We start from the raw sequence: 25074 nt of genomic DNA on the forward strand, positions 1-25074 counted from the left end.
AGTGAACTGGTCCATCTTTTATCCTGTAAACAGCATAAAAGCCTGAGCTTAAACTCTGAGACTCCATGCACGATGAGATAGAAGCCACTTTTCCAAATGAAAATTGGCATGATCCAGAGGACTGCCAGGAAAGGTAGCATCAAGTTCCAAGTGGAGATAGATGACTGAACTCAGAGCTAAGAAGCCAAGGAACAACTAAGGATGCCACTACCAAAGCGGAAGCAGAGGGAGAAGTTTTAACCTATGCTAGAAGAGGGTAAAAAGGACAATCAGTGCATGCTACTGTAAGCATTTGAGATATATTTCATACAATTTCTTTGTATTGGTTGTGTTAGCTTGTGGCCTAAGGTTTACAAATGATTGGTTCAACTCACCTTTCCATTTCCTGAGGAATTTCCAACATTTTCTTCCAGAATTTCTGAGAATTTACAGAAGGCTTCAGTTTGCAGACCCAGCTATGGCTTTCAACTCCTTTCTCTGCTTGATTAATCCAACTTACTATCTTACTTTTCCACTTGTATGGTCTCTGTTTACATCAGATTGACACAGATAAGGAACTCAATCTCTTTTCTTGGTTTTCCCTCTCCTAACACACATTAAACATTTTATTCCCTTATATCAGGCTTTCAAGTATGTTATATAGTATGTGTTACTGAAGTTTTGGGAGAAGTGGCAATAATTTCTACCACAAACAATATAATATTAAACATTAGATATCCCTGTTCTTTTTTACAAAAAAAAAAAAAAAATCCCTCAGCTAATTTTATTCACTTGGGATCCAGGTTCTCATCACATTACCCAGCTTCTTTTTCTCTTCTCTCTTCCGCCCTCTCTGTGTCCTCTTCTGTTCCAAGCAATTTATTAAGGTAGTTTCCCAAGCAAAGATTGATCTCTCCCTCAGAGGAATTTTGGTGCCAGCTGTTAAGATAATTGGTTCTTACCTTGCTGAAGTTGATAGGCTGATTGGTATAAGAAATCAATCATAGACTTGTGTTAAAGATTATTACACAATTCCTTGATATTAAAGGGGTGACATGAATCAAAGACAGAGCATTTTTATGGCCAGAATGGATGGATGGTGGTACTTTCTTTTCTTTCCTCATGCTCGATGAGCGTAAATAATCTCATTCCTATGTTTATATAAGTCAACTCTGAAACAAAACTTGGTTCCGAGACCAGAGAAGAGCCAGCTAGACTCCAATTCTCTTTTTGATTGTGAAATAATGACATTTTTAGGCTATGACTTTTCAACAGTTTTAGGAATCTTGAAGGACAAAGGACAATGTTTTATGAATCCGAATCCAGAAGGACAATGCATGATACTAAATAACAGGAATAAACTCAAAAGCACATATATTAATATATTGCTGAACACCATTGAAAGTAACTAGGGTACCAATTCTTTACTCTGAAATTTGGCAATAAGTTTTGCCTTTCCTGTATGAACTGTATATAAGGATAACCAAATAACCATATTTGATCAGCAAAAGATTTTTGTTTGCTTGCTTTTGAAATAATTCCAACTAATAAATTTAAAATAAATGACAGAATTTTTAAAAATCATTATTCTGAAACTGCTAATAAGATAATTGAATTAGGCAACAATCACCAATACATAAACCCCTTAGAAGAAAGTATGATGGAGAACTTAAAATGGAAGCTTTAGGTTTTTCGCTATTGGAACCCTCTGATCAATATTAGTATTACTAAATGTCGGACAAATAGCCATTATGTGCCTTTGCCTTCTGAGTTGAAGTATAGAGGCCAGCATATACACGACAGGTATTTTCACGTTTCTGTTTGGGGAGGCATGAATTACTTCAAACTCTGTACTTACTATAGTATTGTAACATACACAAGCTGAATTAAGTTTATTTTACTTTTCAGGTGAGTTCAAAATTATTATTTTCATTTAGAAAATATGTATTAAGTACCTTTTATGTTACAGACACTGTGCTGAAAGAGGTGGGTAGGTAGGTCAATGTGCTTCCTAAATTTGGAGATGATTATCTTTCTGTAGGTTCGTTATGCTTGACTATTTCCATGTTCTCTCAATGATGATTTGACATTTACTTATCACTTTACTTACAGGGAATTAAAATGTAATGTGTTTCAACTGTATTTTTCCTTAACTGAATAATACTGCTATATGATATGCTAACTACAGACTGTGTTAATTCACTAAACGAATTCTGTTATGCTGTAATTTGAACTCTTCTCACCACAACTTATTAGAAAGGCACCAACAGTTTCCCATTAAAAAAAAAAAAAAAGGTTTTATGGATTCAAAAGTGAAAGAATCCAAACTCCATCCTCAAGGAATTTATAGTCACATGAATAAACAAACTTACCCAATCAACATTAGAGGGGATGCACACAAAAGTAGATGCTATACAAGTCGCCACCTAATTCTCCAGGGGCTAACATGGCATATTTCAGAGAGGAGTTGACATTGGAAACAAGATATAAATGATGAACATCTCCCCAACCTGACAACGGAGGAAAATGTCATTATGTGAAGAATAGCAAGTACCAAAACCAATAGCAGTGAGGAAATATGGCACATTCAGAAAATGTCCAGTGGTCTGTTTTGGCTAAAATATAGGATATATAATGTAGTGAGAAGGTGGTGGAGTATTCAGGAGATAAGACTTGAAAATTAAACTGGGGCTTGATTATAAAGTACTTTGTATGTTCTGATATAGATTTTAAATTTTATATAGTAGACTTTAGATTGCCACTGCCCTTTTTAAAGTGAGAGTGATATTACACCCTCACTCTAGAAATCTTAGGGAAGATGGGTTGAAGATGAGCCTGACTTGAGGCAAGGGTACAGTTAAGTGACTGCTGAGACTGAGATAATGAGAGACCGGGGCAGCAAGAGTGGGGCCAAACAGGAAGCCATGAATGGGAGATTTAGAAGAGAGAGAAGCTAATGTCCATATCATAAGCAGAGGAGATGGAGTGTGCCAATTCAATGCATGTCAGCTAAAAGAATGTGTAGAGAAACATCTCTCCCAGAGCTTCCTCATCTATTTAGTATGTTCCAATTAAGCAATAAAGATTCCTGAAACATTGCTGAAATGTCATAGCCTAAAAATGTCATTATTTCACAATAAAAAGGAAAACTGGAATCTAACTGGCTCTTTTCTGGTCTCAGAACCAAGTTTTGTTTCAGAGTTTATTTATATAAAAAATAGGAATGAAATTATTTACACTCATCTAGCATGAGGAAAGAAAAGAAAGAAACCCGAAGACAAGAGGCGTGATGATATATGTTACTTGGGATGAGCCGTGCATTCTAATGACATCTTGTAACAGAGCTTTTTTATAGCAGCACACTTGTAGCAGCTGTTGAGTGGTTTTACTTACATCGCCTTTATCCTGTGCATTTAGATGGCATGTACCACCAAGTTTCCTATCTTTAGAATATTATTTGGGCCTGTAAGTTATACAATATTCTCAAGTACATATCTTCAACATCAAGTGCAAAGACCAAATGGATGGAAACTATTTCTTGCACCCAATGACTTAATTAAGTCTCCACCTGGTTCTTGAATTCCTATGCAGCATTTAAATCTGGATAATATAAGAAAACAATGCCTAGTTCTGACACATGTCCATGAGCATTGGAAACAGGCAAAGACAGTAAACACATGTGGATTTTCTATAGGCAGCTAGACTATAAATATGGATATATTTTCCTACCAACTCTTCACCTATTCACATCCAAAAATACTTTTTTTCCAATTTATAAAAGTGTATTCTTAGCACATTTCTTTCCAGTCATACAGAAATAAGGGATGGAGATGATAAGTCAGTAAGAAGAATGAGAATTTGACAGGGAAGATTAGCAGTGAAAGTGCTGAGGGAGGTGGAGACATAAGAGAAGAGACTCTGTGTCTGCTCTTGAATACAAAAAAAAAAAGTGGGGGGGGGGGGTGGGCAGGAGGCTGCTACCCAGAGATTCAACATCTACAAAGAAAGAATTCCAAAGGAGAGATTTATCAATGAGTCATTGCACTGGAAAGTAATTGCAGAAAGTCAGCCAGAAGAAATAAAATGGCTATTACCTTAAAAGGAGGCAAAATGAAACGAATTTCAAAGTACTTATTCTGTGTGGTAGAAACCAGTACAGTTTGAAGGACAAAGACTCTGGAGCCACAGAGGCCTGTATTTCAAACTTCCACACTTCCACTTTCATCAGGAAGACTTTAAGTAAGTTATTTAAACTCTAAACCCTGGGTGCTTCATTTTTTACATAGAAATAAGAATGTCTAACACAGGGCTATAGTGAGAATTAGATTCAGTAATGTTTGAGAAGCATTTTATATGCCTTTAGTGTAACTACTAAATGGTAGCTATTATGTAACAGGCACTAATGGTGACTTGGTTCCCTTACTATACTTAAAGATGCAGGGCTATCTTTGCAGAAGCTGTTCTAGGACAGGCAACTAAATGGAAAAGGCCATAAATGTTCGTGAGTGGATTCAATTATGAAAACAAAGAGAAAGATTATGCTTAAGAAAAATAAAGAAGTATGACATCTAGCTAGTAAAAGCAAAGCTGTATTGTTTTATGGTGATAAATGATCATTATTCCTCTAAGACTATATTAAAAAGGCTTCTGGCCCAGTCATACAGAATAATGTCAGATGTTGATATCAATGGTTTCTTGATAATGACCTGCTAGAGATTTCTGGTGAATTTAAACTACCCAAGCCAATTTCACTCACCAGTATCTTTTTCCCTTACTCAATAAACAGGTTAGGTGAATGAATGAATCAATCATCAACCAATCAATTGATTAATCAATTCCTAGATTAGAAACTCAAAGTACCATCCACCTTAATGCATGGAATAAAGTACAGTGTTCACTTCTATCAAAATCACTGCACAAAGAAAGTCACAGCTATTAGACATGGCATTCTTCAGCAAGCTAACATGAATTAAATGAGTTCTATTTTATTTTGGACTATTATTGAAATATGCCATAAGCACACGCTGGAGAAATGTCCAAAAGCCAAATAACTTTCAGTGTCTAATGGTTACCATTAATTATCTAAAACTATTCCAACAGTAGCCATAATCACCCAGCCCTCTGTGACCTGGAAGCCCTCCAGGAATCAATTTGCATTAGCAAAGCTTTGCCTCACATGACCCGCTTCTTCACAAACCTCCCCTTATGCTGTGGTGGGAAGTCATTGCCTCATTAGCAAGCCAGTTCCTATTTCTTTTGGTTTGAATCCATCGGATACCAACGTTCAAATTTCCTGCACCCTCTCTTCTGAAACACATAAAATGACTCTATCTGAAATACCATAAAATGTCATTAGAAGGCTCTTCACAATGCCAAATTTGGTTACATGGAATGTCAAATCACAGTGTATCAGGATAGAAACAGCACTGCTAGCAATGTCATTCTGTCCCCTCCCACCTGTGTTTTAATGGAATCACTACCCCCAAAATTCCTATGTAGAAATCTTAACGGTGGTGGTACTAAGAGTTGAGGCCTTTGGGAGATATTAGGTCATGAGGGCAGAGTCCTCATGAATGGGATTAGTGCTCTTATAAAAGAGGCCTGAGGGAGGCTGTGAGCCCCTTTGCCCTGCCACCATGTGAGGACACAGCTAGAAGGCGCCATCTCTGAGGAACAGGCCCTCACCAGACATGAAATCTGCTGGCACCTTGATCTTGGACTTACTAGCCTCCAGAACTACGAGAAATAAATTTCTGTTGTTTATACATGACGCAGTCTCAGGTAGACTATTACAGCAGCCCAAATGGACTAAGACATGTGTTAATGACCCAAATGATCTCAAGATAGCTTCCTGTTGTCCAGAAGTAATTAAGACACTGTGTCATTTATAAGCACATTGCCTACACATTTGAAGTCACCAAAGGCATTTCTAAACTCAGGGTCCTTCTGCCTGACACGAACCCATAATGGCAGTTCTAGAACCAACTCTGCTGCTGACTAGCTGGGTCAATGCAGTAAAGTCACTTGGCCTCTGCATACCTTAGTCTCATCATTTATAAAGTGGAGGTAATAATAGCATCTGCCTCTGAGGGTTGTTTTGAGGATTAAATCAGTTAATAATATAAAACCTCAGAACAGGGCTTGACACATAGTAAGAATTCCAGAGAACAGCTCTGGGAAAGTTTGAGTTCTATAATGGAAGAGCCCCATTTCAACATATAGGCTTATCTGTGTAGGGCTACTGCCACTCACTCCTAATTCTTTGGCTCTGAAGTGCAGCTTACTTGGAAAGGTACGTAAGTCAAACTATGTTATCCGCAACCTAAAAAGGATGAGGTAGGGCGGGGAGGAACATGAATTCCCAGCAAAATCTGTATTTCTTATCTATAAGGAAAGCTGTATGCCACCAGGGAGTATTGACTTTTTTTCTTTCTTCACACTGAGGGACCTTGAATTTCCAAACCACAGGCCACCTTGTTCCTTGGTATTAATGTCACAGGCCAGAGCTGTGATACATTTTATTATTAAAGGTGGGCTTTGCGTAAGCCTTAGATATTAGTTCTCAAAGCCTCCCACATGACCACATGAGAGTATTTGCAGAGCTCCCTAAAAAATATATCTTCTGAGCCCCACCTCTGCATATTTTCATTCAGGAATTGTTGGGGTGAGGCATGGGATCTGGCAATTCTGAGGCATAATCCAGGTTTGAGAATTGCCTTTTTTATTCATCTAAGAGGAAATATCCATATTCTCTAGGAGTATTAATTTTCTATATCTAATTACACTGATGAGTCCTTGAGTTACCTAGGCTGTTGGAGAATTTCTTTATCATGTTCCTAAGGGACCACTCCTCAGAACTCATCAACCGCAATCACATGTTGCATTTAACAGCAAGAAGTCTAGCCTAGCCATCTGATATGGTTTGGCTGTGTCCCCACCTAAATCTCATCTTTAAATGTAGCTCTCGTAATTCCCACATGTTGTGGGAGGGACCTGGTGGGAAATAACTGAATCATGGGGGTGGTTTCCCCCATGCTGTTCTTGTGATAGTGAATAAGTCTCACAAGATCCGATGGTTTTACAAGGAGAAACCCCTTGCACTTGGTTCTCATTCTCTCTTATCTGTCACCATGTAAGATATGCCTTTTGCTTTCCACCATGATTGTGAGGCCTCCCCAGCCACATGGAACTGTGAGTCCATTAAAACTCTTTTTCTTCATCAATTACCCAGTCTTGGGTATGTCTTTATCAGCAGTGTGAAAACTGACTAATACACCATCTTACAGACCATAATAGATCTCTGCAGATTCATTTTCTTCTTCCCTCTAATCTCATGGTCACAGGTTTTGGCAGGACTGACCCATCTCTAGCTCCAGTGTTGTTGTAGAAAGGGTGCTGAATGGCTCAAGCACATCTATGTGTCCTATCTCCTTGACCACACGGGTGGATATGAATTTAATTTGGGCAAATGTTTTATTTTTAGAGGATTCTTGGAAGGGAGCTTTTTCTCTCTCTCTCTCTTTCTCTCTCAGTAACTACCATAAAAGACACTCTGTCCCACCAAAAATGAATGATGAAGCATTTAATTCTACCCTGGATGCTGTTAACAGAGATCTTGAAACTATGAGGGAAGTTCACTTCAGAATAAAGTTTATAATGTGGAAAATCGAATAAAGATACAGAAACAACTCATATACCAAGTGATATCACTCAGCAACTAGATCAAGTCTCACCTGAAGCTCACCTTACCACTGAACATTAAATATATAAACCAAGAGATTTCTCCTATTATTAAACCTGATTCAAGTTGCATTTTATAGTCTTTAAAACAAAAGGCATCCTTAGTGATTCTTATCTGTATTAGTCCATTCTCATGCTGCTATAAATACCTGAGACTGGGCAACTTATAAAGAAAAGAGGTTTCATTGACTTAGAGTTCAGCATGGCTGGAGAGGTCTCAGGAAACTCACAATCATGGCAGAAGGGGAAGCAAATACATCCTTCTTCACTTGGCGGCAGTAAGAAGAAGTGCCCAGCAAAAGGAAGAAAAGCCCCTTATAAAACCATGAGATCTCATGAGAACTCACTCACTATCATGAGAACAATGGTAACCACCCCCATTATTCAATTACCTCCCACTAGGTCTCTCCCATGACATGTGGGGATTATGGGAACTACAATTCAAGAGGATATTTGAGTAGGAACACAGCCAAACCATATCATCCCACCCCTGGCCCCTCGGAAATTTCATGTCCTCACATTTCAAAACAATCATGCCTTCCCAACAGTCCCCCAATGTCTTAACTCATTCCAGCATTAACCCAAAAGTCTAAGCCCAGCAGATCCAGCGGTGCTTGGTGTGTCAGTAGTAGATACGGAAGCTGTTTGGCACCTCTAGCAGGCCCCCATAGGTGAACCAAAGCAGAGGCCTCTAGGATTTTGGAGCAAGGCCCTGTCATCTTCTGGAGATAACTCCTCTCCTTTTGAGGAGGCAACTCTTGGCCTGCTACTGGGCTTTGGTTTGACTGTGGGTCATCAAGTCACCACGTGACCTGAACTGCCTATCATAAACTGGGTGCTTTCTGACCCATCTAGCCATGAAGTTGGGCACGCACAGCAGCATTCTATCATCAGATGGAAGTTGTATATGCATGATTGGGCTCAAGTAGATCCTGAGGGCACAAGAAAGTCACATAGGAAGTGCTTCAAATGCCCATGGTCTCCATTCCTGCAACCCTGCCTTCTTCCCCACAGCCTGCACTGATGACATCATGGGGAGTTCCCTATGATCAGTTGACAGAAGAAGAGAAGACTAGGGCCTGGTTCACAGATGGTTCCACATGATATGCAGGCACCACCCAAAAGTGGACAGCTGTAGCACTACAGCCCCTTTCTAGTACATCCCTGAAGGACAGCGCTGAAGGGAAATCTTCCCAGTGGGCAGAACTTCAAACAGTGCACCTGGTTGTGCACTTTGCTTGGAAGGGGAAATGGCCAGATGTGTGATTATATACTGATTCATGGGCTGTAGTCAATGTTTTTGCTGGATGGTCAGGGACTTGGAAGAAGCATGATTGGAATACTGGTGACAAAGAAATCTGGGAAAGAGGTATGTGGATGGACCTCTCTGAATGGTCAGAAACTGTGAAGATATTTGTATCCCATATGAATGTTCACCAAACGGTAACCTCAGCAGAGGAGGATTTTAATAATCAAGTAGAAAGGATGAATTGTTCTGTGTACACCACTCAGCCTCTTTCCCTAGCCACCCCTGTCATTGCCCAGTGGGCCCATGAACTAAGTGGCCATAGTGTCAGGGATAGAGGTTATGCATGGGCTCAGCAACATGGGTTTCCACTCACCAAGGCTGACCTGGCTATGGCCACCACCAAATGCCCAATTTGCCAGCAGCAGAGACCAACATTGAGCCCTCGATATGGCACCATTCCTCGGGGTTGTTAGTCAGCTACTTAGTGGCAGGTTGATTACACTGGACCTCTTTCATCATTGAAAGGGAGGGCAGCAGTTTGTCCTCACTGGAATAGACACTTACTTTGGATATAGGATTGCTTATCCTGCACACAATGCTTCTGCCAAGACTACTATCTGTGGACGAACTGAATGCCTTATCCACCATCATGGTATTCCACACAGCATTGCCTCTGACCAAGGCATTCACTTTATAGCTAAAGAAGTGTGGCAGTGGGCTCAGACTCATGGAATCCACTGGTCTTACCATGTTCCCCATCATTCTGAAGCAGCTGGATTGATAGAACAGTAGAATGGCCTTTTGAAGTCACAAGTATAATGCCAACTAGGTGACAATACTTTGCAGGGCTGGGGCAAAGTTCTCCAGAAGGCCATGTATGCCCTAAATCAGTGTCCAATATATGGTACTGTTTCTCCCACAGCCAGGATTCACAGATCCGAGAATCAAGGGGTGGAAGTGGAAGTGACACCACTCACCATCACCCCTACTGACCCACTAGCAAAATTTTGGCTTCCTGTTCCCATGACATTATGTTCTTCTGGCCTAGAGGTCTTAGCTCCAGAGGGAGGAACGCTGTCACCAGGAGACACAGCAACGATTCCATTAAACTGGAAGTTAAGATTGCCACCTGGACACTTTGGGCTTCTCCTACCTTATGTCAACAGGCTAAGAATGGAGTTATAGTGTTGGCTGGGGTGATTGACCTGGACTATCAAGATGAAATCAGTCTACTATTCCACAATGGAGGTAAGGAAGAGAAAGTATGGAATACAGGAGATCACTTAGGGCGTCTCTTAGTATTACCATGCCCTATGATTAAGGTCAATGGGAAACTGCAACAACCCAATCCAGGCAGGACTACAAATGACCCAGACCCTTCAGGAATGAAGGTTTGGGTCATTCCACCAGGTAAAAAACCATGACCCGCTGAGGTGCTTGCTGAAAGAAAAGGGAATACAGAATGAGTAGTAGAAGGTAGTCATCAGTACCAGCTACAACCACGTGACCAGTTGCAGAAATGAGGACTGTAATTGTCATGAATATTTCCTCCTTATATTGTTAAGAACATGTTTGTGCATCTATACACTTGTACTAATATCTTTATTTTATTTCCTTTTTCATTTATCATGTGACATAAGATTTATTGACTTCATATCAGCATTTACGTGTTGTTAACTTTATGAAATAGCATTTAGATTAAGGATTAGTGTGCTTTCGGTTGTACAAAGGATAGGCATACTATGTTAGGCATAATTATGACTTTATTATTGTGTTTATTTGAATATTATGTATGATTTTAGGAGATATGCATAGGTTCAAGTTGACAAGGGGCAGACTTGTGATGATTAATACTGAGTGTCAACTTGATTGGAGGATGCAAAGTATTGTTCCTGGATGTGACTGTGAGGATGTTGCCATAAGAGATTAACATTTGAGTCAGTGGACTGGCAGAGACAGACCCACCCTCAATCTGAGTGGGCACCATCTAATCAGCTGCCAATGCAGCAAGAATGAAAAGCAGACAGAAGTTGGAAGGACTTGGCTTGCTGAGTCTTCAGACCTCGATCTTTCTCCTGTGCTGGCTGCTTCCTGCCCTCAGACATCAGACTCCAAGTTCTTCAGCTTTTGAATTCTTGGACTTACACTAATGGTTTGCCAGGGGCTCTTGGGCCTTTGGCTGCACTATCAGCTTCCCTACTTTTGAGGTTTGGGGACTCAGACTGACCCACCACTGGCTTTGCTCCTCAGCTTGCTGACAGCCTATGATGGGACTTGACTTTGTGATCACGTGAGTCAATTCTCCTTAATAAACTCCCTTTCATATATACATATATCCTATTAGTTCTGTCCCTCTAGAGAATCCTGACCAATACAAAATCTCATAGCAAATAGTTCAAAGCTTCATAATGTCAGCTTGCTATCAACATCATAAGTCAATTCAAATGTTCTATACAGCATGGAATACTATGCAGCCATAAAAAATGATGAGTTCATGTCCTTTGTAGGGACATGGATGAAACTGGAAATCATCATTCTCAGTAAACTATCACAAGGACAAAAAACCAAACACCACATGTTCTCACTCATGGATGGGAATTGAACAATGAGAACACATGGACACAGGAAGGGGAACATCACACTCTGGGGACTGTTGTGGGGTGGAGGGAGGGGGGAGGGATAGCATTAGGAGATATACCTAATGCTAAATGACGAGTTAATGGGTGCAGCACACCAGCATGGCACATGTATACGTATGTAACTAACCTGCACATTGTGCACATGTACCCTAAAACTTAAAGTATAACTAAAAAAAAACACATAAAAAAAAGAAAAAAAACAAAAACAAAAACAAATGTTCTTGTAGTGAAGAACACTGGCCCATCTATTCTTATACTCAGGTCTGCAACTCTGATCTTCCCAAGTCCTTAGGTATGTCTCAGATGCTGTTCAGTTTTATTCTGTTAGTTTCCCTCCTGCTTGACTTGTTACACCATCTCACATTTCCTTTGCTGATTCTTCCTCTTCTCTCTGACACCCAGGGTTCAGTCCTTATACCATTTCTCTCCTTTCTCCTCACTCAGGCACTGGTTATCTCATTTAGTCCCATTTTTGTGCTGATGTCTCCCAAATATATGCAGTAATTCCAATCTACACCTCTTTTCTAAACTCCAGACTCATACAACAAATCACCTACTTGATATGTATGCTTGGATATCTTGGGCACCTCAAACTCAATGCTATAAAACTACTGAACACCTTATCTCCTTCTCTTCATCACCTCTGGAAACATGCTCTACATAAGGCCTTCTCCATCTCAGCTAATGATAAGTTCATCTTTTGAGTTGCTCAGGTCAAAAGCTTTGAGGCAGCTTTGATTTTCTCTTATACCCCACATCAAAACTGTCAGTGAATTCTATTAGTCCTACCTTCAAAATATACACAGAATTCAACCACTTCTTTCCCACCTCCACTGCCACCACCTTGGAATGAGCCTGTAAGGAATGCTCTAGCTAAAGTTGCTAATCAGAGGCATCCTGTAACTTCCAGGCCTATCAAGAGCAGATTTATTTTAGTAATCCTGCCATACTATTTTATCGTCTTGGAAACAGCCCATGCAAAAGGTGCCTTTGAGGTAAAGTTAGCAATGAATTTTAGAGTGTAGTATCTGAGGCAGTCAACTATGCTCCCTGCAACCAGAGATCTGTGAGGTGCTTGTTTTATGGTCACCACACCATTTTTCCTATTGTCTTTTCATTTGTTCTAGCGTTATAGACTTATTGTCATCTATTACTATAATATCCCTTACCTCGTTTATGGCTTTGATCATACATTAGCCTCAGGGGCCTATTAACCTAGATGAGAACTTCCTTCTCCAGGCTCCAGCCTGGCCAAACCTCACTCTCTAACCAATGAAGCATGAAGGTGAAGTTGAAGGCAACAAGGCTTACCTCTCTTTTATACATGGTGAAAGAGGGGAACGGATCTGCGAGAACAGTGAACTGGATGCTGCTAACCTGCCCCATCTCTTACCTAACTTGCCTAGTCCAGATAAATAATTAGTCTGCATAAACCCCAATTTCCTCACCTGTAAATGAAGATAATAATCTTTTTTTGTAAAACAAGGATGATAAAATTACATTTACATGAACAAACGAATTGCTACCAAGATTGAAATAGCTACTGTAAGAAACTGAAAAATCTAATGCAAATAAACAGAAAAACTCTATTAAAAATGCTGCATTAATAGAAGCAAAAAGACTATTGTCTTAATAAGAAGTTTAAACATTTTTTTAGGTTCATATCTTCATCCTTAAATTCTCTCCCAAAATTATTTAGCATCTTGTATTTTTATTTAAGCACAGCAAAATCACATATTCATGTTTATCTATTTCACCTTGGAAAAAAATTCTGTGGTCCTTTATGATACAGTTTGGCTGTGTCCCCACCCACATCTCATCTTGAATTGTAGCTCCCATAATTCCCACCTGTTGTGGGAGGGATCCAGTGGGAGATAATTGATTCACGGGGGCAGTTTCTCCCACACTGTTCTCATGGTAGTGAATAAGTCTCACAAGATCTGATGACTTTATAAGGGGTTTCCTCTTTCACCTGGCTCTCATTCTCTCTTGTGTGCTGCCCTGTAAGACGTGCCTTTCCTCTTCTGCCATGATTGTGAGGCCTCCCCAGCCATGTGGAACTGTGAGTCCATGAAATCTCTTTTTCTTCATAAATTACCCAGTCTCAGGTATGTCTTACCAGTGGCATGGAAACAGAATAAAACAGTCTGTTATACATTTATCAGTGTATGTTTATACCATGTGTTTACCTAAATAAATTTTAACTCGAGGTCTGCCTACAATAAATAAATGTTTAATATTATTATTTCTAAATTGTTATCACCAAAGGCCATAAGTTGTTCTTAACTGTAGTATGTATATGTGTGAGAGTGCACTTATATGTGAATTTCTTATTTTCTTTTTTTTTTATTTTTTTATAATTATACTTTAGGTTTTATGGTACATGTGCGCAATGTGCAGGTTAGTTACATATGTATACATGTGCCATGCTGGTGCGCTGCACCCACTAACTCGTCATCTAGCATTAGGTATATCTCCCAATGCTATCCCTCCCCCTCCCCCCACCCCACAACAGTCCCCAAAGTGTGATGTTCCCCTTCCTGTGTCCAAGTGTTCTCATTGTTCAATTCCCACCTATGAGTGAGAATATGTGGTGTTTGGTTTTTTGTTCTTGCGATAGTTTACTGAGAATGATGATTTCCAATTTCATCCATTTCCCTACAAAGGACATGAACTCTTCATTTTTTATGGCAGCATAGTATTCCATGGTGTATATGTGCCACATTTTCTTAATCCAGTCTATCATTGTTGGACATTTGGGTTGGTTCCAAGTCTTTGCTATCGGGAATAGTGCCGCAATAAACATACGTGTGCATGTGTCTTTATAGCAGCATGATTTATAGTCCTTTGGGTATATACTCAGTAATGGGATGGCTGGGTCAAATGGTATTTCTAGTTCTGGATCCCTGAGGAATCGCCACGCTAACTTCCACAAGGGTTGAACTAGTTTACAGTCCCACCAACAGTGTAAAAGTGTTCCTATTTCTCCACATCCTCTCCAGCACCTGTTGTTTCCTGACTTTTTAATGATTGCCATTCTAACTGGTGTGAGATGGTATCTCATTGTGGTTTTGATTTGCATTTCTCTGATGACCAGTGATGGTGAGCATTTTTTCATGTGTTTTTTGGCTGCATAAATGTCTTCTTTTCAGAAGTGTCTGTTCATGTCCTTCGCTCACTTGTTGATGGGGTTGTTTGTTTTTTTCTTGTAAATTTGTTTGAGTTCATTATAGATTCTGGATATCAGCCCTTTGTCAGATGAGCAGGTTGCAAAAATTTTCTCCCATTTTGTAGGTTGCCTGTTCACTCTGATGGTAGTTTCTTTTGCTGTGCAGAAGCTCTTGAGTTTAATTAGATCCCATTTGTCAATTTTGGCTTTTGTTGCCATTGCTTTTGGTGTTTTAGACATGAAGTCCTTGCCCATGCCTATGTCCTGAATGGTAATGCCTAGGTTTTCTTCTAGGGTTTTTATGGTTTTAGGTCTAACGTTTAAGTCTTTAATCCATCTTGAATTGATTTTTGTATAAGGTGTAAGGAAGGGATCTAGTTTCAGCTTTCTACATATGGCTAGCCAGTTTTCCCAGCACCATTTATTAAATAGGGAATCCTTTCCCCATTGCTTGTTTTTCTCAGGTTTGTCAAAGATCAGATAGTTATAAATATGTGGCATTATTTCTGAGTGCTCTGTTCTGTTCCATTGATCTATATCTCTGTTTTGGTACCAGTACCATGCTGTTTTGGTTACTGTAGCCTTGTAATATAGTTTGAAGTCAGGTAGTGTGATGCCTCCAGCTTTGTTCTTTTGGCTTAGGATTGACTTGGTGATGCGGGCTCTTTTTTGGTTCCATATGAACTTTAAAGTAGTTTTTTCCAATTCTGTGAAGAAAGTCATTGGTAGCTTGATGGGGATGGCATTGAATCTGTAAATTACCTTGGGCAGTATGGTCATTTTCACGATATTGATTCTTCCTACCCATGAGCATGGAATGTTCTTCCATTTGTTTGTATCCTCTTTTATTTCCTTGAGCAGTGGTTTGTAGTTCTCCTTGAAGAGGTCCTTCACATCCCTTATAAGTTGGATTCCTAGGTATTTTACTCTCTTTGAAGCAATTGTGAATGGGAGTTCACTCATGATTTGGCTCTCTGTTTGTTTGTTATTGATGTATAAGAATGCTTGTGATTTTTGTACATTGACTTTGTATCCTGAGACTTTGCTGAAGTTGCTTATCAGCTTAAGGAGATTTTGGGCTGAGACAATGGGGTTTTCTAGATATACAATCATGTCGTCTGCAAACAGGGACAATTTGACTTCCTCTTTTCCTAATTGAATACCCTTTATTTCCTTCTCCTGCCTAATTGCCCTGGCCAGAACTTCCAACACTATGTTGAATAGAAGTGGTGAGAGAGGGCATCCCTGTCTTGTGCCAGTTTTCAAAGGGAATGCTTCCAGTTTTTGCCCATTCAGTATGATATTGGCTGTGAGTTTGTCATAGATAGCTCTTACTATTTTGAGATACATCCCATCAATACCTAATTTATTGAGAGTTTTTAGCATGAATGGTTGTTGAATTTTGTCAAAGGCCTTTTCTGCATCTATTGAGATAATCATGTGGTTTTTGTCTTTGGTTCTGTTTATATGCTGGATTACATTTATTGATTTGCGTATATTGAACCAGCCTTGCATCCCAGGGATGAAGCCCACTTGATCATGGTGGATAAGCTTTTTGATGTGCTGCTGGATTTGGTTTGCCAGTATTTTATTGAGGATTTTTGCATCAATGTTCATCAAGGATATTGGTCTAAAGTTCTCTTTTTTGGTTGTATCTCTGCTCGGCTTTGGTATCAGGATGATGCTGGCCTCATAAAATGAGTTAGGGGGGATTCCCTCTTTTTCTATTGATTGGAATAGTTTCAGAAGGGATGGTACCAATTCCTCCTTATACCTCTGGTAGAATTTGGCTGTGAACCAATCTGGTCCTGGACTTTTTTTGGTTGGTAAGCTATTGATTATTGCCACAATTTCAGCTCCTGTTATTGGTCTATTCAGAGATTCAACTTCTTCCTGATTTAGTCTTGGGAGGGTGTATGTGTTGAGGAATTTATCCATTTCTTCTAGATTTTCTAGTTTATTTGCATAGAGGTATTTGTAGTATTCTCTGATGGTAGTTTGTATTTCTGTGGGATCGGTGGTGATATCCCCTTTATCATTTTTTATTGCATCTATTTGATTCTTCTCTCTTTTTTTCTTTATTAATCTTGCTAGCTGTCTATCAATTTTGTTGATCCTTTCAAAAAACCAGCTCCTGGATTCATTAATTTTTTGAAGGGTTTTTTGTGTCTCTATTTCCTTCAGTTCTGCTCCGATTTTGGTTATTTCTTGCCTTCTTCTAGCTTTTGAATGTGTTTGCTCTTGCTTTTCTAGTTCTTTTAATTGTGATGTTAGGGTGTCAATTTTGGATCTTTCCTGCTTTCTCTTGCGGGCATTTAGTGCTATAAATTTCCCTCTACACACTGCTTTGAATGCATCCCAGAGATTCTGGTATGTTGTGTCTTGGTTCTCGTTGGTTTCAAAGAACATCTTTTTTACTGCCTTCATTTCGTTATGTACCCAGTAGTCATTCAGGAGCAGGTTGTTCAGTTTCCATGTAGTTGAGTGGTTTTGAGTGAGATTCTTAATCCTGAGTTCTAGCTTGATTGCACTGTGATCTGAGAGATAGTTTGTTATAATTTCTGATCTTTTACATTTACTGAGGAGAGCTTTACTTCCAAGTATGTGGTCAATTTTGGAATAGGTGTGGTGTGGTGCTGAAAAAAATGTATATTCTGTTGATTTGGGGTGGAGAGTTCTGTAGATGTCTATTAGGTCCGCTTGGTGCAGAGCTGAGTTCAATTCCTGGGTATCCTTGTTAACTTTCTGTCTCGTTGATCTGTCTAATGTTGACAGTGGGGTGTTAAAGTCTCCCATTATTATTGTGTGGGAGTCTAATTCTCTTTGTAGGTCACTCAGGACTTGCTTTATGAATCTGGGTGCTCCTGTATTGGGTGCATATATATTTAGGATAGTTAGCTCTTCTTGTTGAATTGAACCCTTTACCATTATGTAATGGCCTTCTTTGTCTCTTTTGATCTTTGTTGGTTTAAAGTCTGTTTTATCAGAGACTAGGATTGCAACCCCTGCCTTTTTTTGTTTTCCATTTGCTTGGTAGATCTTCCTCCATCCTTTTATTTTGAGCCTATGTGTGTGTCTGCACGTGAGATGGGTTTCCTGAATACAGCACACTGATGGGTCTTGAGTCTTTATCCGATTTGCCAGTCTGTGTCTTTTAATTGGAGCATTTAGTCCATTTACATTTAAAGTTAATATTGTTATGTGTGAATTTGATCCTGTCATTATGATGTTAGCTGGTTATTTTGCTCGTTAGTTGATGCAGTCTCTTCCTAGTCTCGATGGTCTTTACATTTTGGCATGATTTTGCAGTGGCTGGTACCGGTTGTACCTTTCCATGTTTAGCGCTTCCTTCAGGAGCTCTTTTAGGGCAGGCCTGGTGGTGACAAAATCTCTCAGCATTTGCTTGTCTGTAAAGTATTTTATTTCTCCTTCACTTCTGAAGCTTAGTTTCGCTGGATATGAAATTCTGGGTTGAAAATTCTTTTCTTTAAGAATGTCGAATATGGGCCCCCACTCTCTTCTGGCTTGTAAGGTTTCTGCCGAGAGATCCACTGTTAGTCTGATGGGCTTCCCTTTGAGGGTAACCCGACCTTTCTCTCTGGCTGCCCTTAACATTTTTTCCTTCATTTCAACTTTGGTGAATCTGACAATTATGTGTCTTGGAGTTGCTCTTCTCGAGGAGTATCTTTGTGGCATTCTCTGTATTTCCTGAATCTGAATGTTGGCCTGCCTTGCTAGATTGGGGAAGTTCTCCTGGATAATATCCTGCAGAGTGTTTTCCAACTTGGTTCCATTCTCCCCGTCACTTTCAGGTACACCAATCAGACGTAGATTTGGTCTTTTCACATAGTCTCACATTTCTTGGAGGCTTTGCTCGTTTCTTTTTATTCTTTTTTCTGTAAACTTCTCTTCTCGCTTCATTTCATTCATTTCCTCTTCCATGGCTGATACCCTTTCTTCCATTTGATTGCATCGGCTCCTGAGGCTTCTGCATTCTTCACGTAGTTCTCGAGCCTTGGTTTTCAGCTCCATCAGCTCCTTTAAGCACTTCTCTGTATTGGTTATTCTAGTTATACATTCTTCTAAATTTTTTTCAAAGTTTTCAACTTCTTTGCCTTTGGTTTGAATATCCTCCTGTAGCTCAGAGTAATTTGATCATCTGAAGCCTTCTCTCTCAGCTCGTCAAAGTCATTCTCCGTCCAGCTTTGTTCCGTTGCTGGTGAGGAACTGCGTTCCTTTGGAGGAGGAGAGGCACTCTGCTTTTTAGAGTTTCCAGTTTCTCTGCTCTGTTTTTTCCCCATCTTTGTGGTTTTATCTACTTTTGGTCTTTGATGTTGGTGATGTACAGATGGGTTTTTGGTGTGGATGTCCTTTCTGTTAGTTTTCCTTCTAACAGACAGGACCCTCAGATGCAGGTCTGTTGGAGTACCTGGCCGACCGTGTGAGGTGTCAGTCTGCCTCTGCTGGGGGGTGCCTCCCAGTTAGGCTGCTCGGGGGTCAGGGGTCAGGGATCTACTTGAGGAGGCAGTCTGCCCGTTCTCAGATCTCCAGCTGCATGCTGGGAGAACCACTGCTCTCCTCAAAGCTGTCAGACAGGGACGTTTAAGTCTGCAGAGGTTACTGCTGTCTTTTTGTTTGTCTGTGCCCTGCCCCCAGAGGTGGAGCCTACAGAGGCAGGCAGGCCTCCTTGAGCTGTGGTGGGTTCCACCCAGTTCAAGCTTCCTGGCTGCTTTGTTTACCTAAGCGAGCCTGGGCAATGGCGGGTGCCCCTCCCCCAGCCTCGCTGCCGCCTTGCTGTTTGATCTCAGACTGCTGTGCTAGCAATCAGCGAGACTCCGTGGGCGTAGGACCCTCTGAGCCAGGTGCGGGCTATAATCTCCTGGTGCACCGTTTCCTAAGCCCGTCGGAAAAGCACAGTATTCGGGTGGGAGTGGCCCAATTTTCCAGGTGCCATCTGTCACCCCTGGAAAGGGAACTCCCTGACCCCTTGCGCTTCCCGAGTGAGGCAATGCCTTGCCCCTGCTTCGGCTGGCACACAGTGCGCTCACCCACTGACCTGTGCCCACTGTCTGGCACTCCCTAGTGAGATGAACATGGTACCTCAGATGGAAATGCAGAAATCACCCGTCTTCTGCGTCGCTCACGCTGGGAGCTGTAGACCGGAGCTGTTCCTATTCGGCCATCTTGGCTCCTTACCCCTGAATTTCTTATTTTCTAGAAGAGCAGAACATCTACTGTTTCTAAGACAGAGAAACTGTCTTAGAAATCATTTGGATTCCATTTGTTTGCCTTCTGACAACATGTGTTCACGTTTGCTAAGCAAAGTCAGAACTCTGACTTTTGAGATCAGCCATATAGTTTTTATTTTTTGTGAGTTTTAATTTTTTAACCTAAATTATGACTGTTCCTATTTGATGTCTTATTTCTTTTTATTTATTTATTTATTTTTTTTTGATACAGGGTCTTGCTCTCTCACCCAGGCTGGAGTGCAATGGCGCCATCTCAGCTCACTGCAATCTCCACCTCCTGGGTTCAAGTGATTCTAGTGCCTCAGCCTCCCAAGTAGCTGAGATTACAGGTGTGCGCCACCACATCTGGCTAATTTTTGTATTTTTAGTAGAGACAGAGTTTTTCCATGTTGGCTAAGCTGGTCTCGAACTCCTGACCTCAGGTGATCCACCTGCCTCGGCCTCCCAACATGCTGGGATTATAGGCGTTAGCCTCCATGCCCTGTTTGGTGTCTTATTTCAAAATACATACTTATGTAATCCAATACAATAAATTTTTGAACTTTGATAAATCATTGGATATACTCTGAAGATTTTATATGTGGGAAACACAACCATAAACTACTAGCAAATGGTCACATAACTAGATACTGCCCGAATCTTCATTTCCCACCTCTCTATCCAGTATGGGTTATCTAGTAACTTGGTAGAATTAACTAATCCATTAGAGAACATAGGAAGTATATATATATATTTAGACGAAGTCTCACTCTGTCGCCAGGCTGGAGTGCAGTGGTGTGATACCGGCTGACTGCAACCTCCGCCTCCTGGGTTCAAGTGATTCTCCTGCCTCAGACTCCTGAGTAGCTGAGACTACAGGTGTGTGCCACAACACCTGGCTAATTTTTTGTGTTTTTAGTAGAGACAGGGTTTCACCATGTTGGCCAGGATGGTCTCGAACTCCAGACCTCGTGATCTGCCCACCTCGGCCTCCCAAAGTGCTGGGATTACAGGCATGAGCCACCTCAGCCAGCCGGAAAATATACTTCCTGGCTGGGTGCAGTGGCTCACGCCTGTAATCCAAGCACTTTGGGAGGCCAAGGTAGGCATATCGCTTGAGTTCAGGAGTTTGAGACCAGCCTGGCCAACATGGCAAAACCCTGTCTCTACTAAAAATACAGAAATTAGCCAGGCATGGTGGCACATGCCTGTAATCCCAGCTACTCCGGAGGCTGAGGCATGAGAATCGCCTGAACCTGGGAGGCAGAGGTTGCAGTGAGCCAAGATCGTGCCACTGCACCACTCCAGCCTGGGCAACAGAGTGAGACTCTGCTTAAAAAAAAAAAAAAAAAAAAAAAAAAAAGGAAGTATATTTTCTGAAAAATCAAGATACTTAATTTGTGAATTATTTATTTACAGCTTGCTTTGTTTCAAAAAGTAGTATGTGATGAATCTAAGAGATAGTATCCCTCCGGTTGTACGCTTAGATTAATATGTTTGGCATTTATAGTGGATAATATTATACTTTAATTGAAAGTTATTTTGAAAGGATACATGAAATAATTTATGTTTTAAAAGAATTGTTACAAAATAATTCACCTGAAACAAATTGAATTTTTGACTATTTACGAAAAAGTTATTCTACACGTAATTATTCAGAAATAGATGCAGAACTAGAACTCTATCTACCAATTAGGGTTTAATTAGGAAATCTGAAGCCACCCTAGGTATTTTTATTAGACAGAAACTCAATATAGAGAATTATATACTTACACAACCATTACAAGACCTGGGAGAATGAATGAAGATGTAGAAATGAATGAAGAAGAGAAAGCCATTTTCAGATATTTCAGAAGCAAGGTGATCACAGGGAAGCTGTAGCACATGACCCAAGCCACCTGCAGAACCAAAACATGATTCTTAGGAGAAGCTCCAAAGTCAAGAAAATTATCCCTTGTCTTGGTTAACCACTCACAGCTCTCTACAGAGATGAGCACAAACCAACAGATGAGAACTGGAAAGTGGTGATGGCTGCCCTCTTAGCCACTTTGCTTGGGAAATCAATGGTAGTGCTAATAGCATCCTTTCAAGGAGAGGAAATTATGCATTTTCTGGGATCATGGATGTTTTTGGAAGTTATGCATCCTGTGCAAAACTGTACAACCTGATCTAACCTTGGCAATAAGTGAGTTTGCCAAGTCTCAATCAGATCAGAGTCAGATGATCTTGTTGTCTGATCATGTTCATTTGGATTCCATTTGTTTGCCTTCTGTCAACATGTGTTCAATATTTCCAAAGCTAGTTTAGGTTAACTTCACTTCAGGATTCTTTCTCAATCTGCTTTTTCTACATCTCATGGTCTCTTTGATGACTCTTTACCTGGACCTCACTACATGTTTGACTTTTCTCCTTACTATCATGCTTGATTCTACTCTGTGTTCCAATGTGCATAAGAATAAAAAAATGCTGATGGCTCAATATTTCGTGTATGCTGTGTAAATTTATGTGTGACAAATCCATCAGGGACTGTAGACAGGGAATGTGATAAAAATTCTCATTCCTTGAATCTACTAAAGCGGAAAAAGTACCAGAATGTGGCAAGTAAGAGAAGCCGCAATAGTTAATTATCATGGCACGCAGCTCATCTGTAATTAATCCTTTTCTTCAGCAGGATTCTGCAACTGTAGCATTAAAAAAAAACAGGTCAGATGATGTTTTAATTAAGGCTGCACAGTGTTGCTGCTTCTACAGCAACAAGAACTGTTTTTTGTCTATAGGTGTGTGTGAAGCACTACAAATATTTTCTTAACATCTTTACAGAGTGCTGTTTAAGCATCTTTGCTAGCATGTCTAGAGACAGGCTGATTACAATTCAAAAGAGCTTTTCTCTTCTCCTCACACCCATCTTAGGAGCCACTAAAATCATCTAAATGCCATGCCAGTGGAAGGAGACACTCTCACCAAGGAGCTAGAAATGAAACATGAGGTGCCATTGCAATTGGGAATGGCACTGCCTTGAAATTTACAACCCTCCTAACCAGCTACCCAGGTTCAGATCAAGGGCTTGCAGTGTGTGCTCACTTGACAAGATCTGACTGGTGGTGAATCCCCAACTATCACCTTGAAATAGTGATCCCTAGCTGCAATATTCAGGGTTAGAATGTGTACTGAGGGGAGATGACACATAATGAAAATGCTATAGTCCCTCTACTGTGTCTACAATTCTTTTACAGATTATTACATGAAGTAAGGCTGGCAGTATGCCCTAGTTAGATCCCATAATTTTTTAAAATGACTTGTCCTATGATTACGAAGATATCGCTATTACCAAAATGGAGAGGTGTACTGTGACAAATAGCTACTGCTCAACATTACCTGTGTTCTTGTGTTCTTTGGTGCATGGTTAGTTGTGCTTCCCAGGCCCTTGCAATTAGATACAGTCATGTCACTTATTCCTACAATAAAATTGGTGTCACCTCCATGTCAAGGCAGTTTAGAATGGTTGTGCCTTCTCCATCTTCTCTTTCTTTGTTACCCAGCTAAATTCAGAGAGTTCAATGGAGCATGTACTTGAAGGTCCTAGAAGACATAAGAAGTCTGTATGGAAAACCCCCATCCACCCCACTGACTTGCATTAGATCATGGCTTAGCACATAATATATCTTCATTGTGGGACGTCACTGAGATTTGGGAGTTTTTATTATGGACTTCACCTATGCTGACTGATACATGCGCTATATCATCTGATCAGCCTCCTGGTTCCTCCTGTAATTAGTAATATGTATTTATAAGATGTCTAGACAAGTACTAGGATCTGGTGATTTTTGTGGCATGGTCTGTGTGAATAGCATTTTTCTCTGTACTATAGCAAACTAATTACATTGGTTTTAAAAACCCTAGTTTTCCCTTGCCGAAGGAAATCAGCTTGAACAATCTAACCAAGAAGTGACCAACACCTGGTATTACAAGCAGTCTAGGCCGGGCGTGGTGGACCATGCCTATAGTGTCAGCACTTTGAGAGGCCAAGGCAGGCGGGTCACTTGAGGTCAGGAGTTCAAGACCAGCCTGGCCGACATGGTGAAACCCTGCCTCTACTAAAAAGACAAAAATTAGCCAGGCATGATGGCAGGCACCCATAATCCCAGCTACTGAGGAGGCTGAGGCACAAGAATCACTTGAACCCAGGAGGCGGAGGTTGCAGTGAGCCGAGATCACACCACTGCATTCCAGCCTGGGCAACAGAGTGAGACTCTGTCAAAAAAAAAAAAAAAAAAAAAAAAAAGCACTCTATATCTAAATCCTAGGAAAAATATCTAACTTAATACCTACTGTAGACTCCAATACCTTTACAGGTAAAATAAGCTACTCCATTCAGGATTATGGCATTGCCAGAGGAAGTCTTCCCTTTTGCCAGAGGAAGTCTTCCCTTTTTGGTTTTTGGTTTTTTTTAAGATAGGGTCTCACTCTGTCAGCCAGGCTGGAGTGCAGTGGTGCGATCTCGGCTCACTGCAATCTCTGCCTCCCAGGTTCAAGCGATTGTCCTGCCTCAGCCTCTCGAATAGCTGGGACTACAGGCACCTGCCACCACAGCCAGCTAATTTTTATATTTTTAGTAAAGATGGTGTTTCACCATATTGACCAGGCTGGTCTCGAACTCCTGAACTTGTGATCCACCCACCTCAGCCTCCCAAAGTGCTGGGATTACAGGTGTGAGCCAATGCACCCAGCCCTTCCCTTTTTTTGTCGGGCACAGGAGATGGTCAATGTGTGTCTGTTGTCCTATGTTGCCAACAAACAGTGGCACTCATTATCCCATTATAAAGTAAGCTGCTCTATTTGGTGGGACAATGTATCTCTAACCAGTAAACATTTGATAAGCAATGGGGGAATGGTCCTTTGTAAGTTTTGCTCAGGATATCCTATGGGCTAAGAAATTTGCCTCCTTCTTGTCCAAAGAATATGATAGTGTCTCCTTAGTGAAGAGCTCTGTTTTCATGAATGACCCTCTGAGATTGTGTTTTTGAGGCCCTCAAACTGGTCTGGCCATTTCTGTATATATATAAACACCTT

The sequence above is a fragment of the Pongo pygmaeus genome, chromosome 15 (genome assembly GCF_028885625.2).
Source record: "Pongo pygmaeus isolate AG05252 chromosome 15, NHGRI_mPonPyg2-v2.0_pri, whole genome shotgun sequence".
NCBI lineage: Eukaryota > Metazoa > Chordata > Mammalia > Primates > Hominidae > Pongo > Pongo pygmaeus.